Consider the following 12,145-nt stretch of genomic DNA (forward strand, 5'->3'; position numbering starts at 1 on the left):
AAATAATTAACATCTTTCATGAAAAAGACTATATCCCTTCTAATACCTTATCAAAACACAACCATCTAACTAGGTAAATTAGTGTTGTAAGACAAGTGGGAAGTATTTTTTTACAAACGTAGGACAAGTGGGTAGCACTATAAACCGCGATCAATTTGACAATCTATGGGGCGTCAACGTCTACACGATAGTTTGTCTCCTAACTCTAAAGAAGGAAATAAAGTTATAATATAAATTATTGCAAATTTTAGGCCTGTTTAACGAAAAAATCCTAAGACATAATATGATAGTCTTATGAACACCTTACGACGAAACTTAAGATGCACAACAAAGATGTCTTGAGACAATCGTTATAAAGATATAATAGCCTGTAATGACGTCATTGTCAGGGGCGTAGCTAGATATTGATAGATATATAGGCTAGAAACCACTAATCCCACTTCCCATAGGCTTCTATGCAAATTTCACAATATCCAATGGCTTCTCTGGACTTTACCTTAACTTTAACCTGCAGAGGACTATATATCAGCATGATTCTACATATGTCAGCTCACAATCCTCAGAATGCCATGTGGGGTTAGCAGACTTGCAGTGCAGTACTGGTCACCGGAAGTGAAGTGTCTATAAATAGCATGGGAAATCCCAGTGTTTTCACAAGATAGGGTTATATTTAGAAATCATGGTGGAGATTAGGCTTCACATCACAAGAAGCAAAATGCACCTATAAAATGTACAGAAATGTTTTCCTTTCAGAAACTGTTTAAATTTTTAAAATAAGATGAGTACTTTTTTCACAGCACTATGAGGAACAGGGGTAATTTCTACGTAGGACTATTTTTGCGTACGTTCCAAATGCTCATTGGTTGAATTGGTGATCTGTAACCTAAAGGCAAAGAAAATACGGCGAGGGGTCTGGGTGCCCCTCAAAGCCTCCAGTGGGTCCAGGGCAACGCCCTGGTAGGGGGCCTGGGAGGGGGGCAAAGCCCACCCGAAGCTCACCGGTTTTAGGGAAAATCAATCGCATTTCTTTGATGAAGAAATGTATGTTTTACCTGATTCGTACACCTAAATGGCTGAAGCATTTCTCCATATATACATGTTTGTCTTGGTTAAGTTGTACGTGAAGGTTAAAAAAATACTACAGAATTAGTGTGCATATGTTGCGTTACTCCATATCCATTTTGTTTTCAAATAGATAGTCCTTATCTACAATTCAATATCATAATGGAAGAATTCACAAAGAAAAAGGTCATGAAATTTAATGTGTTCTGTAATTATTTTACATTTTTTCTTTCTGAATACTATCTTGTTTATGGAAAGTCTAGACGTCGATTTTTTCTATTGACAAAAACGTCAACACTGTTATCAAAGTATATATATAAGGGTCTGAAAAATTCCCAACGATGTTAGAAATGTCAAATTTGTGATGCAAATTTTTGGTCGTTCCCTCCGCGGAACTCGAACTCGTACCGCTGTGACATCTATGGCAACACCGCCTGCACTAAGTCCAGCACCCTAGACCACTTGGCCAGCTAGGCTATATATATATCATCAATTTAGATCGAAGATCAGAATTGATACAGCAGTCGCTTATTTCTAAGCAACCAGTCGTTCACTGTTTATATATTGAAGTTGTTTATTTTAGACGCATAACAACCTATTTCATGTTTAGCTAGAAATGAAAACCGTGCGAGGCTATATATTCATCAATGATCATAGAAGCTGTCATCAGATATTTCATGCAGGCTGATCCAAATATTTACAAAAAGTGGGATGTGGATCCGATCAAGAAACTTATATAGAGAAAGAGGTTCAATGCTATCGTTTGCCACTCATTTTTGGGCCAACTTTTGTACAAAAGGGTAGCATAAATCCCGATATATTAATCACTGTATCTAGTATTTCTATTACGATTACCGCCATGTGACATCGGAGGCCCGGAGAAGACAAATAAAAATGAAACTTTGCTAAGACGATAGCGGAGTAATTTTGATAATGCATTTCCCGGGATGGTGTCTTTCTGAGGTCTGCTGATATTGCTTTTTTTGTAATAATCATTCTATTGGGTTATTTTTGGCATGTGTGAAGATATTAGAGCTGCTCCAGGTGATCCAAAGTCTTAAAAGTGCATGGGTAGTATCTTCCCCAGATATACTTGTTGAAATTATATTATAAGACTTTGGCGTTTATGTTAAAATAAGTGTGTCTGGAACAAGGTGCCTAAGAAATTCAGCGCTTTAAATGACACATAGGTGTCTATGCGATAATTTAAAGGAATAACTAAGGAATGTAGCTAGTTGAGAGGGACATGCACCTAAGGTGTTCCATGTAAACCGACATCGAACCTGAATATTACGCTAACTGGCGCACTGCTACGATGAATCATGAATTTGGTGTGTGCTTTTGGTAATGACCTTCGTAATCAGAACGGTGAATTTAAGAATAAATCAAAGAATCCAATATGAACCATTTACAACTATAAGCTTTTGTTTAGATATGTTTGAATTTGGTCCTGAAAACTTTTTTCATTGCCCCCATCTCATTAATCGAATGATTACAAGTAGATACTGGTAACCATTCGATTATCGGAACGGGGGTATTTTGGTAGCTATCTATTTTTGTGCGAAGAAACAATTTAAATGTATTTAAAAATATAACTCGTGTCAATTTGGGGCAGTTTCTAACAGAAATGTTTAGACAGGCTTACTTTTATAAAAAAATTCCACTAAAGTGCACGATAGGGACCTTCTTGATCTTGTTTGAGGGTATATGAACTAACTGTTCGTAGTTTAAGACCCTCGTACAATATCAAGATGCAGAACAGAAATTAAATCCTGTTCCTTGAGTGACAATATGATATTTTCAATATATCATGTGAAGTGTTGTCATACGCACATTCACTTCGTATCCTCTTTATAGTAATATGTACATGTACATTTTAATATTATGAACATAATTTTGTATATTTTTCTATTTACAAAGTTAACTTCAGTTTTTTTGTATCAAATTATTTCTTTATAAATTATTTATGAGGGGTTGGACACGGAGACAGGAACCCGGGAATAAGGGGAGGTAGGAATAGGGTGCAAGCTTGTCGGGATATTACAATGGGGAGTAAAGGAGAGAAAACTTGTGAGGGAGGTCTGGAACCCGATAGCAAAATGGAACAGGAACCCCCTGTCTACCCCTCTTGTACATGTGTATACATGGACATTGGTCAACTTTCGATAACGATATTTTTCAACAAATGGTCGGCATTCCAATGGGAACAAATTGTGCTCCTTTACTTGCTGACCTATTCCTTCACTCTTATGAGGCTGACTTTATAGCTGATCTGATCAGAAAGAAAGAATATCGTTTGGCTAGATCCTTCAATCTCAGTTTCCGCTATATAGATGACGTATTATATTTAAACAATCCTAATTTCGGGGATTTGGATACATCGCATCTACCCAAAAGAATTTGAGATAAAGGATACTACAGACACTGTGAAGTCAGCCTCATATCTTGACCTACCCTTAAAAACCGATGGTAAAAAAAAACTATTGACCAAACTTAACGACAAACGTGATGACTTTTCATTCAGAATTGTCAACTTTCCTTTCATCTGTGGCAACATCCCTTCGGCTCCTGCATATGGAGTGTTGATATCACAACTCATATGTTATGCCAGAGCTTGCCGAAACTACGCAGACTTTTTGTATCGCGCTAGAACTCTAACAAATAGGCTTCTGGAACAGGGTTATGTTGCTACAAGATTGAAGTCATCACTACAGAAGTTTTATGGTCGTCATCATGAACTCGTGGATCGTTATGGTGTATCCATCAGCACCATGAAAACTGATTTATTCAACGGGTCATAGTTTTCCTTTCCTCGTTTGTCTACCCCGGACTTAACTTTTTATGAGCAACTCGGCGGGTGTTTCTAGAAAAGCAGAGGACGCTTACCCTACCGGTGCACCTGGTCCATGCTCCCAGTTTTTAGTGGAGTCCGAGTTGCTCAATTACTTTTGTTACTTTGTATGTATGATTTTAGTTATTTTATGTTCTTTGTTGTGTATGTCTGTTTTCCATGTGTGGTCTTTGTTCCTGGATTACATTCTTTTGATTACCGCTATAACCTTAGTTCAATTGATTACTCTTTCAAACGGCTGGACCGTTAACGCCCAGGGAACATGTACATCTTGCTCAGACATCTACACTAGTTTTATTAGACGGAGAGTCGTATTAGGCCAATAGAAAATATAATTATGCCTGTTTCAGGTTGAAAAAGTAGGGTAGGTAAATTATTTTATTTTTCAAAATCATTTTGTAGACTTCAATGGGGCACGTTTCTAGACTTTTAAAAATAAAGTTAACGTTGCTTAACCAAAATCATTATATTTATCGAAGTTTCCCCCGGCAAAATTTACCAATAATTAACAATTCGCGATGGTAGAATCTAGGTATAAAGGGAACAAAAAAAAAAAAAAAAAAGAAAAAATAGAGTTAGCAGTTTGGGCTGAGGGACGGTTGGTAAAATCCAATTGTTTTTATTAGGTGAAGAAATTGATTCCTAACCTTGCAGGGAAAGGGTAGCTGAAGGCATCTGTCCATTTGGAGCACAAAATTGGTTGTTTGTCAGTATCAGATATTTCACTGACGCTTCGAAGTTTAGCTTCATCTGGGTATGGTGGTTGGAACTGTGTAACGCTAGTAGAGCTACTTGAATTTGATGGCACTTCTGAAGGATCTGTGCGAATATCATACTGGCAGTGGTCGCTGGCTCAGTATCTGCTAAAATATATGCTGAAGGCTCATTCTCAATACTGCCTTCCTCTGGTCTTTATCTCTTCCTTTTTCTTTTTGGTAGAATGACAAACTTGTCCATTTTGCGGAAATCGCAAATCTACTTTTATAGAAGTTATCGGAACGTTGGAATGATTAGTAGAAAACCGATAACGGGTAAATGACGTTGGATTTCCGATTCCATGTTGCTACATGAAGCGCAATTGAAGAAATAATATCAGCATTTACTGTACTCGTTTTATATGCATCCATCAAATATTAAAAAAGAAAAAAATTGTCAAAATTTACGTAGCTACGCCCCTGATTGTGTAAATTATCTTAAAATATGTGGTTTAAATGAGATATTATACCGTATCCATGATTTGTTTAGTTAACATACATGTAACTAAAAAGTGGATATCTATAATACAATTTCTAAAATCGAATGGAAACGGAAGCTAAGTTACTAAGTACATATTTTCTGTGTATATTTCAGTTAAAGATCTCATTTCCAAAAGGGCTAGCTAGCTCTTTTTGATCTTTATATACACTTAAATTGACAAACCGGTGTAAGTCAAATTCTGTACAGTCCAATTCAAACAAAATGGAGAAAAATAAACGCGTGTTAATTTTGTTGTTGTTGTTGTTGTTTGTTTGTTTTTTGGTCCTTAAATACCGGAATGGAAAGTGGAAAGCATTCACATTTATAATTCAATAGATTTTTCGACGATTAGAAAAAAAAAGAGTCGATATTTCACCGAGACAGAATTACACTTCAGATTCTATTTTATGGGGTCCAGAAAAACGAAGCCGGTTTTTTTTAGATAGAAGCTATCGAACACAATAGCAAAACAAAACAAAACCAAAAAAATAGATAAAAAAACTAAGCACTAAAGCTAATATCAAATTTATTTGGGACATTCATCCTAATTCCACGTCTTATCTTAAGATGATCATACGACCTAAAGTTAGGACCAAATTAAAAAGATGGCTTAACTCTCTATATTTTCGATAAACAGACTTAGATATATCTTAAGACCACCCTAAACACCTTCGTGAAACTCGGCAATACCGCCATTATACGAATTCATGATGGCTACAAATCTGGAATCGGCAGTCGGCTGCATGCCCCACCCACTCGTCCCCCCAAAATGATGTATCGTTTATATTTTAGGTCCCTGACAAAAAAATTACTTTATTACGGGGCATTTTTGCGAGGTTCTAATGTTCTATATATTCAAGAGGTTCGAGGGATCGCGAAAATAAAAGCTCGCCAAATTTAAATCCGGATATTTTACAGTTTTCTCCAGTAGTCCGTATCAATTTATATACGCAAAAATATAAGACTGCATGCGAAAATTTAATACCCCTATTGATAAAGATAATAGCAAAACTTGGCACCCGCGAAAATTACCCGCTATTACTCAATAACTTGACTTCAAGTTCTTGTTCCAGTCACCATAGTCAATGGAATATTTATTCTTCAGAATCTGTAGACTGAGCAAAATGCACCAACAAAATTCAATAAACTGGTCGCAGTTACTCTTGGCTTTGTTCCTACGTGGTTCCATGTGCCATTTTCCTCTCAGAGATTTGCTTCTACTTTCAAATATGAATTATGGCTGATAAATATGGTAATACACAGTCTGCATATGTCTGTGGTTGATCCAGAAAGTTCAAAAAGGGGGTCCAGAAAAAAATGAGGGTTATGGTTTATTATTTCCCCACTTTTGTCCAAATTTGGCACGAATTAGCAACAACAGTTGAAAGAGAAACACGGACATGCTAGAGACACAAAGATATTCGAGTCTGCTTTACGAGAGCATACGAAATTGTTTGAAGTCGAAATTGTTAAGTTTGTTTAAAAAAAAATTGTATTCCCCTTATAAGCTTCTGTACGAAAATATACCAAGATGCAATAAATTTTTCTCGATAAAAATATTTATTGCTATAATTTCAATTCTTGAATCGCGAGAGTAGTCCAATGGATTTTATGTCAGACCCATACATCCATTGTCTTCAAAACTAATTATCTGCCTTTAAGGAAATCGATTGGGGAAACAATCACATCTTAAATTTGAACTCTAATGTATTCATACCACTAACAATGGCTTTACAGAATGTAACGTAAATATAACATAAATTTCATGAAATAAGATCAATGCAGTGAAAAATTTATGTCCATTGTTGTACTAAAGCATTGAGAACATCGCAGGACTGTTTTGCAAAGGGTGCCAGTTTAAGCGTCATTTCCATTACATGAGATACAATGCGAAAATGGAACCCGTAAACGCAATTAAAAAGAGCCAACGAGTTTCCGCATTTTGCCAACATGCACCGTAGAATAACAGACTTTGATAATAAATTTTAATTAGTTTAAAGAAACTAAGGTGTGCAATTAAACCTGTTTAATTTTTAAACATGAGTTTGATCAGATTGAGGTCTTTAATTTTGAAACGAATGCAAGTTTTTAGTAGGTCAATGAGTGTCAATGCTATATCAGTTTTCAAAGACCCAGATATAGCAAAAGAATGTCTCCTATACATGACAAATATGTTGTCGTACCAGCAAACAATGCCCAAAACAACATTTTTTGTCTGCAAAACGCATTAAATTCAATGTTTATTATCAGACATTTGCTGCAAAGAAGAGACAGTGAAAAACCATAAATCTGTGCTCTCCTCTTTTGGTCTCTCTACCAAAGACGATGATTGTGATGTATCGTCTATGCACTGGATTCTTTAACTTCACAAGAATCCATACAAACAGCGTCACATAGCTGGATCTACAAAATGTACCACAAACCTCTTTCTAAACTTTTAACTTCTATATTCACAGCCGTCAAAGATGGTCTATAATAGTCCTACCACGAAATTCGAAAGATCTTCTGGAAACTCTTAATTCAAGATTATTATCAGAATACAATAGCATTAAATCATATGGTTTTTCAACTCTTTATTCTTCTATTCCCCATACTCAGTTAAAATCCCGACTCAAAATTCTGATATACATTGGTTTAACTCAAGAAAAAAGACAGTACACCTAGATACTTGGTGGATATTCTTCTTACTTTGTAAAGACGATTCCAAATCGATCACCCTGCAGATACACGGTAAATACTGGAATTTTTTTTATCGACAACATATTTGTCCAGTGTAGTGGACCCATTTTTGTCAAGAAAGTCTATCTATAGACTTAGAAGTCGTCAGCGACCAGAATTACGTAACTAAGGTAGACATTTCCACATATAACTACAAAAATAGCATTCTGCGGGTTATTCTCCTTGCAAAGTTTATGTAAAGATTACGGTCCGCCGCCGATCATACCTCATGTTCTTACGTAACGTAAAACATGGGTGCATAATTTAATATGTGTTGAACTGCAGTGTTTCAATGTTCATATGATATTAACTATTTAAATTTTGACTCGGAGTGCTGAACTGATTTGTCAAATTGACCAGAACATTATTCAATCGAGGAGTTTTTGCTACTTTTTCCTCTAGTTCTGACCCTGTTCATGATGATGTCGGGAGGTTCTAACGACGGATATTCGGAGTCGCAACGTACATTTTTTGTGTTGTAAGTATTGTGTTAATGTCTATGATTATAGTGGCGGATCCAGGGGGTGTATGGGGTTGGCACCCTCCATTTTATTGGAAAAATTCTAATTTTCACGTGTAAAATTGTGAACATGTATACATGTAGCAAACAATGAAGTATTCAAAATAGAAAACAGAAAATAAACACTCGAACTGTTAAATTACTTTGATTTCAAAGCAAAGACATAAACAATGTCTCTGCATGTTTCAAATGTAAGGATGAAAGGAGGACGTGGAATATTCATCACATTCAGTAGACAATCTTGAACTATCAAAGCGGGGTTGGGGGGGGGGGTAATCCAGTGAAATAAAGTATTTATAAAATATTTATACGTAGCCAAACAAACTTTTTTTTTAGCGTAAAGAGTACCTGCTTATGATATTTCTGCTGGCAATTTTCCTAAATATCATGTTGAAAATGGTTTGTTTACATTTTTATGGTATAAGACATTGCCTTATTCTCAAATTTGTTATTATTACCATTGTGGCGACAAAAAGTAGTTCTCAGAGCTGGACGTTATTTGACGAAATATCGTAAATTGTAATTTTTACTCTTAATCGAGTCATAAACATAACATAAATATTCAAAATTAAACAACACTTTCCGTCATTTAAGTAGCAGTTTTGATAAAAATCAGACAGGAGGTGATTCATGCATGTCAAAAACCCACCAAATTCAGTTTTATTTCTGATCTAATTCCTGATCACACAAAAAGTTTTAGTTTTTCATTTGGGGGTTGCGCTTTCGAGATAAAATTTATATAGATTGTACATGATATTAGCGTTTTGCATGAGTTTAAAGTTCTTGATTTTTTTTATTTGGTTGATTTTTGTGGGCGATAAATGTAAAGTGCAGATATTAATACTGAAATAAACATTGATATGTAAATATATAGCATATGTAGATTGAATAAGCCTTGTTTGTTCGGACGGTGGGTTTTTCTTCATCATGAATCACTTTATTATTGGCATGTGTCTGAATTTTATATGGCCTAGCCATAAGATTTTCTTTACAAATACTAGCCATCTTGCTGCAAATCCCGTTCTTCGTCAATGATGTCTGACATTTGCTTACATGTTGTGCCTCAATCTCTTCTTCTGTTTATGTTGGGTTGAATTTATAGGGGGAAAGTCCCAAATTTGCGATTTCTTCGGACATCGTAATCAATTACCTATTTACTTTCACTTTACAAACCGACTTCGTGTCGTCACAGTTCAACCGATCATAGTGGTGCCCATAAGCGCGGGAAATTCAAATTTCCTAATAATAAATCTCGATTAATTAATTAAGAAAAGGAAATTATTTTGTTTCAATTTAATTTCAATGAATATTTAACTGATTAGTTTCGATATTTATGACTTGCACAATAACATGGTCTTCTCCTTTAACATGTTTTTCTGATGTGAAATAAATTCTTTCGTGACCTACTTTCATTTTTGACAAAGGGTATTGATTTGTGACGTCATGATGGTGGGCGGAGCATATTTGCTTTATTCGCTATTATGCAAATAAAGCAAATATTTATTTAAAACCAGTTATTTGCCCTTTAATGAACTCATTGCAGGATAAATTACATTATCTTCACAATGTCCGTGGGACACAATTGGACACAGAAGCCATGACGTTACACATACATAACCGACACTTGTACATGTTCCTAAAACTCTAACTATTGTAAATTTTGTAAGCTCTATCGAATTGAAATATATTAGTAAACAATTTGGTCAAGCGATGGCTGGTACAAGCAACGATCAGGTTTATGCAATATATCACTATACAACTGTGTATCATATATTCAGATTAAAATATACTTTTTTTGTACATAAATTATAAATGATTGCTTAAATCCTATATCGTTTACCCCATATCACATACCCTATATCACACGCCTACACCTAAACTGCATACCCTATATCACACCCCTACACCTATTTAGCATACCCAATATCACTCCCTTCCACCCATATAGCATACCCTATTTTACATCCTTACACATTTTATAGCATACCCTATTTCACACCCCTACACCCTTCACCCATGTCATGCTAAAAACTGCTTTAAAATATATTGTTTTAATTTCTATGTAAATACCCTATTGGCGAATCAATGTTAATACAAAACAAAATACTAATATTGACAACAGTATCATAACTATATTCTTTACGAATGAGCCTATTCAAAGGTTTAGTTAACTTATTAGGTGAGTATTGAGATTTTTGTGCTTTATGTAGAATATTACCGTAAAACAAAGGGTGAGAGATACTCGCAAGTATTAATCCTTTACAAGTACATTTGTATTTGAGAGTGAGTGCCTTGTATCGGTTGGAAAATTTTGTGAAAGTTTTTACGAGCTTATCATATCGAAACCCTTGATGCAGTAATTTCTCAGTTATATACAGATTCATTTCATTAAAATCCGAAATATTGTTACAAATACGAGCAAATCAAACCAAATGTGATATGTAAACACCATATGACGGTGACAAGGGGACGTAACCATCTAAAACGGATAGTTTGGAATGAAAAATCATCCCTTTTATCGTATATTTTAGTATTAAGTTAACCATTATCGATATAAAGCATTGGGTATGGAATCTCAAGAACTAATTATATAATATACATGTAAGATATAACTGATTATTATGGTTCTTTTTTTAGTACATTGTCAAGATATACCAGATACAAATATTTAGAATGAAGATCATGAAGTAAGATACAGAATTTTCATAGCACAAGAAAGACACAGTCAATTAGGTTAGAAATTCTATGTCCATGAAAGTGCATTGAAAATGTTTTGGATATCAAGGCACCCAAAAATGGACCTAGCTCAAGAGCTGATTTTCAGAGACATTCAAACATCTATAATGTACTGGGTATGCATTATTTATAGATGTGCATGTCCTTTAAATATAGTTTTTTTTACATATGCAGTAGAGTATTAATATAAGATTTCATACCTGAAATTAATATGCTATTTGGAATATAGAAATACATTTATCTAATTTGTTTTCTACTGTATAATTTGCTCATGAATGAATCGACATAAAGGGATGGGTCTAAAGATTTTGAAATGGGGATCGAGACATCATTATAAATCATCAGGAAACTAGAAACCATACATTGAAGAAACCTTTAAGCAATATCATTAGCAAACTTTCCATTTTCTGTATTTTTAAAATTTTTGCTTGGTATATGAAGTGGCTTTGATTTATTGTTTTTCCGACGCAGTCGTTATAGTTTCGCTTTTTACCCTTTGACCTTAATGACGGTACGCAAGTCATCTGATCGCAATTCTGCTTCCCGATTGATCAAATACTAATACTTAGTGGCGTTCTACAAAACGGTATCGGAAATTTGAAATTTCGTGCCATGTGTTACTTCCTTGTAGGAAATGTAGAAACTTAGAAGTAAAATTTTACTGCGTCGCTATCTTTTTCTTAAAGATAGTACTCGTTAACTCATCACTTCAAAGCACTTTTATGATCTTCCTGGTTATGAGGAAATTTTGTGTTAACAATGACCACTTGTTAGCCAGGTGAAAAATAACTTGTCCTACTCTTATTTATGTTACCTATTATTACATATGATTAACAGTTATTGAAAACAAAGATGTGCTCACGAAGCGCACTGTACATGCTTGTAATATTTCTTTTGTTTTATTTAAGATAAATTTGAATTATTTTAGAGAAAGAAATGTTTATTTTTCTTAAGTAATACAACCAATAAAGATATTTAAAACAAAACTTAAGAACACGAAATATAGTAGATATTTATTATAT

At 34.6% G+C, this 12,145-nt stretch overlaps 1 protein-coding gene across 7 annotated transcripts in view; it reads left to right on the plus strand.

Moving 5' to 3' along the window:
- The window catches only part of LOC148612212 (uncharacterized), a 71,017-nt gene that overhangs the window by 3,467 nt on the left and 55,405 nt on the right, over window positions 1–12,145 (plus strand). Inside the window, exons 2-3 of one of the 7 annotated variants that reach the window (XM_088593447.1) lie at window positions 8,270–8,345; window positions 11,025–11,239. The exons of 3 other annotated variants lie outside the window; for them this stretch is intronic. The gene's annotated coding sequence lies outside the window, so the exon portion shown is untranslated. The remainder of the gene's footprint in view (window positions 1–8,269; window positions 8,346–11,024; window positions 11,240–12,145) is intronic. 3 more of the 7 variants (XM_088593448.1, XM_088593450.1, XM_088593449.1) reach the window with 3 other exon arrangements.

Source organism: Perna viridis, chromosome 7 (assembly GCF_037379345.1).
Source record: "Perna viridis isolate PV_CMFRI_1.1 ecotype Kerala chromosome 7, ASM3737934v1, whole genome shotgun sequence".
NCBI lineage: Eukaryota > Metazoa > Mollusca > Bivalvia > Mytilida > Mytilidae > Perna > Perna viridis.